This window comes from Gavialis gangeticus, unplaced genomic scaffold (genome assembly GCF_001723915.1).
Source record: "Gavialis gangeticus isolate Ggan-Ray unplaced genomic scaffold, GavGan_comp1, whole genome shotgun sequence".
NCBI lineage: Eukaryota > Metazoa > Chordata > Crocodylia > Gavialidae > Gavialis > Gavialis gangeticus.
In genome coordinates, this window is record NW_017729013.1 from 10,432,898 (window position 1) to 10,439,231 (window position 6,334).

The following is a 6,334-nucleotide window of genomic DNA, read 5'->3' on the forward strand; positions in this document are numbered from 1 at the left end:
TTCCGACCCTAGAAACTATGAAACTATGAAACTAAGCCAGCAGAAGCCTTCTTCTCTCCTCTCTCAGGATTCTTGTGTCCAGACTGGGGGTTTTGCAGACAGATCTACAATGGCTATGAAGGATGGGCTTTTCACAACCAAAGCTGACAAAGCTTAAGCTTTATAATGCAGACCAGACCTTTTTCTCAAACTATCCCATTCCTTTTATGTCTTCCCTAGATACTATTCTTTGTAGTAGTGAACGAGCCAGCACCAAACCAGTGTCTCTGCCTTACCCCATTATTGATACCTATCCATGTTCCTCTCTCAAATCATCCATCAGCAGAGCTGAATGGACAGCCAGCACAGGCGAGTTGTTTGGAGGCTACCTGGACTCTGGACACAGTACTGTTGCAGGGGAAAGCCAGCTGGCTGGAGGAGCCTGTTGCTCTGGGAGCACTATGGGTAGGCTGGTTGGAAACTGCACATGGGAAGGATGTAATTTTTAATGTGTGTAACAGAATCGCTGGCCTTAATTCCCCTTCTTAGCAAGACAAAGGGAATAAAATGAGGGGAAGAGACTCAGAAAAGGTGGATGGACAAGACATCAAGACTTATGCTATTGATTTGAAGAGCCAGCAAACCCTCTGCATACCTAAATCCAGCCCTGGATGCATCACTGCAGTACAAGAGCTCCTGCTAAGCTAAGCAATGGTCCACAACTGCCAAGTCCCAGCCCCCTGGCTCTTGGCCCAACTCACCTGCACTCAGCATGGGCTGGATGATGCCCAAGCCCCTGTTCCCTAGCTTCTCCTCGGTGTGCCCCAGGATGGAATGCTCTATGAAGCATTGGTTGTAGTGCAAAACCTCACACTTTCTGCAGAAAAAGATCTTGCACTCAGAGCACATCTTGCTTGGGGACCTCCTCTTGTCCAGTAGGCAACAGATAGGTTCTTGCTGAGGCTTTTTCCTGGGACAAAAAAAGGATACATGATGGAGCAGGCCTCAGGGTTTCTTCCATGCAATTGATCTCTCTTTGCAACTGTGCCAGATGATGTCTTGGCATTGATCATGAAATCAAACCACATCTGGCATGTTCCAGGGCCATCGCTTTCCTGGTGACAACGTGACTCATCTTTTTTAAATGGCTGGATAATTCTGCAATCACTAGGAATGTTCATTATGCAACCTGGGGGAGGAGGACTTTAATGTCTCTGCTTCACAGGCAACAGCTAATTATATGCCATGCTAAGGAAGAAATATGTCCTCTCATACAGCATGGCACAATTGATTGGATGCATACCTTCCTTTGAAGCACTGGGCACTTGGGAACAGTATGCTAGAGTACCTGAAAAGAAATCAGTGATCCAATCAGTGCAATAGGAAACCAGAATTCTGTGGAGCAGTGGTCTGATCCAGTATGGCAGATCTCATGGTCCTGGGGGATAAGGGTCTTAAGGCTAAATTTAACCTACTTCCAAAATTCTTACACTTGGATCCAATCTTGTGTTTTAATATTAGGAAACAGATGCCCTCAAAACAACACAGTTGTGAACCTGTCTGCCGATGAAGGAACAGCACTGATGGACAGGGCTTCCTTTCCTGTTCTACACTTCCTCCTCAGGAAAGGATACTAGCCTAGAGGCTAAAGGAGGAAAGTGTGTGCCCAGAGTGTATGCCCGTGGTTTCAGAGGATGAGGATGCTTTTCATGCTTATACCTGATGGAGACTGCTGTGCATTTGAAAGCTTGTCTAACTTTATCCAAACCATGCAATTGGTCCAATAAAAGATGTCATCCATAAAAACCCTTGCCTCATGCTTATACCTGTCTGTTATGGTGATTAGTCCAGAGAGGAAGCTGAAAGGAGACAGCCAAGTCCAGAATGAGCTCTCCTCTGATTTGTTTGGCTCTTGGACCTGCTCCATGCTTGACATGTGAGGTGACAGTGGAGAGGAAGAAATCGTGTTCTCTTCCTCCCCACTCTCATCTCTGACTTCCAGCCCTTTGGCCTCCTTTTTTTCTACCTCCTCTTCTGTCATCTCTTCTTTTCTCCACCAAGATATTCCTTTCTACTGGAAAGGCAGGAGAGAAGCAAAGAACAATATAAAATGAACTTGGGGTTATAGTGGATGGCATGTTTATACCCAAACTTCCTGCTTTGACAGTGATGTTGATGACCAGATGGGGCACCTTCTTTTTCAACTCTTGGGATGGTGATTACCTGTGTTGACCATAAAAAGCCTCTGGGCACTGGTGTAAGGTCAAAGACCAACCCTTACTTCTCCTCCCTTATCTCAGTTTAGCCTAGCAATAGGGGTGCTTTGGCTGATGGCTGTTGAGCTTAAATATCTTAAAACAGAGCCTTCCCAGTGGAAGACCATCACCTCTGAACTTAGTTCTTCAGCTCTGTGCTTTTGCCTTCTAGGACATTATGTGGGGCTTCAATCAAGATTTAACAAGATGGAGTTGGCTTTAAAGGTGGAGAAGACTGGGGAAACAGTTGCATGTCAATGATTTGGACTAAAGTTTTGAATTAACATATTTATAAATTAAATTTGTATATTATAAATTATTTTAAAAATGCACTTCTCAAATATTAGGAGGATGGTGCAGGAGGACCTTGAAACTGGCAGATTGGTCTTTGATTGTTACATTGTTTAATGTTGCCCAGGTCCCAGGGGGTAGGCAGCAAATCACCCAGATCCATATACATGTGACACCAGAATGCAGGCACACCCTTCCCTGGTTTGCAAGCTCCACGCAACCCACCCCGTCCTGGTGAATGGAGGGCTGATCCCAGGAACACTCCTTGCTCAGGCTAGTAAGTGACAAGTAGCACTAAGCCATTAAACTCTAAACTCATTCATGACTTTGTCTTTTCGTCCTTTCATCATGGGGCAGGCAAGGATGCACTAGAATTCACCTCTCCCTCCAAGCAGAAAAGGGAGGAGCAAGAAGAGTATAGACTCTGAGCAAAACTGCAGCCTATTCCTGTTGGAGCAGAGGCAGCTGGATCCACCCCTTTGCTCTGTGAGATTTATCTTGAATTAAAATGACTGTATTCAAGGTGCCACACGCACATAGTGGAATATATTTAAGAGCATTAGTACAAGGGTTGTGCAGGGTTAGGAGCAACGTGCAAGTCTAGCGCAGAGTTAAGCAGTATGGGGAAGGCATCTCTACCCCCTGCCCCCTTTCCGGGCTGTAGTCAAGGACATCACAGCCCCCAACCTTGCTCCCACACCCTCTCAGTCATGTAGCTTTATCATTTTTAATTCCTGTTCATAGATTGAGGACCAGGTTTCAAGGAACTTTAGGAGAAGGCCCATGAGGTGAATCTCACCTGCTGCTATATCTGCTGCTTGTTTCAGAGACAACCCAAGTCACCAGCACCATTTACCTCATTTATTATGACACGGCAAGGATTCTCCAGGTTAGTTCTAGACAAATCCAACTTTTGGGGGACTTTGGGGCAAAATGATCATGGAGGGGCAGCTTGTTTTGACTCCAAGATGAACATGGGCCGACAATGCGAGGTCATGGTTGGCAGGGCTAACCGGACCTTGTCGTCCATCCACAGGTGCATCTCGAGTAGAGCCAAGGAGGTGATCCTCCCCCTCTACGCGACGCTGGTCAGGCCACAGCTGGAGTATTGTGTCCAGTTCTGTGCGCCCCATTTCAAGAGGGATGTGGACAACATGGAGAGGGTCCAGAGGAGGGCCACCCGCATGATCCGGGGACAACAGGGCAGACCCTACAGTGAGAGACTGCGGGACCTGAACCTATTCAGCCTCCACAAGAGAAGGCTGAGGGGGGACCTGGTGACCGTCTATAAACTCACTAGGGGGGACCAGAAGGGTTTGGGGGAGACGCTGTTTCCCCTAGCGCCCGCTGGCATAACAAGGAGTAATGGGCACAAGTTGATGGAGAGGAGGTATAGATTGGACATCCACAAGAACTACTTCACAGTTAGGGCGGCTAGGAGCTGGAACCAACTTCCAAGGGAAGTGGTGCTGGCCCCTACCCTGGGGGTCTTTAAGAAGAGGCTGGATGCCTACCTGGCTGGACTCATTTGAGTCCCGTTTCTTGTTTTGGGGTTTTGTTGTTCTCCCGCCCTGGCGGGGGGTCGGGCTAGAAGATCTACTAGGTCCCTTCCGACCCTAAATCTATGAAACTATGAAACTATGTTCTCTGGCATTAGGCCTGAAGGGCCCAGTCTTTCTTCTTTGGAGAACAGTGGACACATTGATAGGAGCAGGATCAGTCATGAAGTAAAATCCATCCAGTCACATATAGTTAGTCTATGCTGTGTTTACTCCTCCTGGGTCTATTCCACCTCCCAATGACCTGTCTGAAGGCACTCTCTTTTGAAACAGCCCCTGAGTCCTGTAACAGCTTCATGTGAACTCCACTCTAATATTGTAGCCACCTCTTCAGTTAGGTTTCAGGGAGGAAAATGTTTCACCCTGAAGGGCCACCTAAGTGTATCTGGAGCCTCCTCTGAGCTCCTCTGGCTGAGCTTCCATCCACGTAAGAGTTCCACAGCAAGATAGGGGGAAGTGAAGCCCTCCACGTTCTGCTATAGCCTTCCGAATTGTAAATCCTCAGAGAACCAAACAGCTTTACCCAAGCACTGAGATCACCTGGGTTACTGTGCAAGGACCAGTCTGATGATGAGAGTGCCAAAGCCACTGCTCTTGTTGCACTTAGGTTCTGGAAGGAGGCAGGCACAGCTAGGGAAGTGGTTGCCCTCACTGTTTTCTGGTGGAATGGCTACTCTGCCACTTTTCCAGAGCAGCGTCCCTCGGTTCTGATGGACTCTGTCCCCACGTGATGCTATGTCCATGCATAACAGGAGGGTGTGACATAATGGAGCATCACCTCAGCACAAAAGTGCAGGGCTTGCAATAGGGCAGCACGGCACCATGGGATTAGAAAACAGACACCAAAATGTCTGTGCCCTGCAATATCAGCAAGTCTCCAGTTGCTGCCTGTGCTGGAATATGTGACTTCTGATGCTGCTAAACACAGATGGACCCAACCGTCCTGCTGTCTGAGTTCAAAAGTTTCTGGGCCAGAACCAGAGCTGGTGTTAATCAGCACATCTCTACTGATCCTGGTGGAGGTGGATTGATTTAAACAAGTGGAGGATCCAGCTCTCTTTACATTTGAGGCAGAGGGCCAAACTCTAGTTTCAGTTATTCTCTGTGTTTTGATTGACCTAATTATGTTTCTATGGATTTAATGGCATTTAATCAAGGATGCTTAATATTCAGAGCAGACTAGGACTCCTGGGGCATTTATAGATGTGCTCTGAAAGGGGGGGGGGTGCTAATTAAAAGCTACCGAGCATCACGTGTATCAGCGTCCCCACACTGAAAAGTGGTGGTGGGGTGCTTTGAAGTAAAGCTCATCAAAGAAGTCATGCTGGAGGCTGCTGGAGCACGTTAATTTCCATGCTCCAGCAGACTCAACTAATCAAGTCTGCTCCAATGCGCTGGATTTACAGCACGTCGGAGCAGCCTTGCTGCATGTCTATAGAAGCCCCTGGATACTCCTCCAAGCTCTGTCACTGATTCCCTGTGGGCACATTTACATGTGCCATTAATGTGCAGCAATAAACTCTGGAGCTTATTGCTTTGGAGTTCACTGCTCCCAGGAAGCTCCTGAATGCGCTGTTTACATGTGCCCCTGGACCACGGCACACTGAACTGGGTCAGAGCAGTCTTCACTGGCAGAGGACCCAGGGGGTCAGTCTACCAGCCCTATGGGTAGACTGGGCTCAATGTGCTGTAGAGGGGTGGGCTGGGGCATGAGGGTGCTTCAGCATGGGGTGAGCTGCTGAATAACTCTCATGCCCTAGCCAGCTGGGTCAGCGTCTACACATTTCATAGTTTCATAGAAAACTATGCTGCGCATGAAAAAACTCTGCAACTGAGTAGGACTTGTATTCACAAGTATGACCTGATGTGGAGTTTATTAATTTCCTTCACCCTAATAGGAGTGCATGTGTAGATGCTGAGACATTTGCTGTGGAAGTAATCAGTCAGCTCCTCAGTAAATGTCTCATGTAGACACACCCAGTGTGACTTTGACCAAATTGCTTCCCCCACAGTACCTCAGTTTGTAAAATGGGAAGGATGATTATAGCACAGGGCAGGGGGAGGAAAATGGGGATCAATGCATTAGTGGTTGTGAAGCGCTTTGGGATGAAACACGTTGTGGTTCTAGGATAGGGATGAACAGCAGACATGCTTCAGTACCACTGCAGACCCAGGTGCTCCCAAACTGATGCAGATTGCTACTGAAACCTTGTGGCTTGAATTGGTCACTACTAAAAAAAAAAAAAAAAA

At 47.5% G+C, this 6,334-nt stretch overlaps 1 protein-coding gene across 3 annotated transcripts in view; it reads left to right on the top strand.

The window, feature by feature from the left end:
* Positions 1–6,334, top strand: part of GAS2L2 (growth arrest specific 2 like 2) — a 44,070-nt gene that overhangs the window by 11,800 nt on the left and 25,936 nt on the right. The window contains exon 1 of one of the 3 annotated variants that reach the window (XM_019511506.1): positions 2,736–3,414. The exons of the other annotated variants lie outside the window; for them this stretch is intronic. The gene's annotated coding sequence lies outside the window, so the exon portion shown is untranslated. Of the gene's footprint in view, positions 1–2,735; positions 3,415–6,334 lie in introns of those variants that run through there. 3 annotated transcript variants of the gene reach the window in all.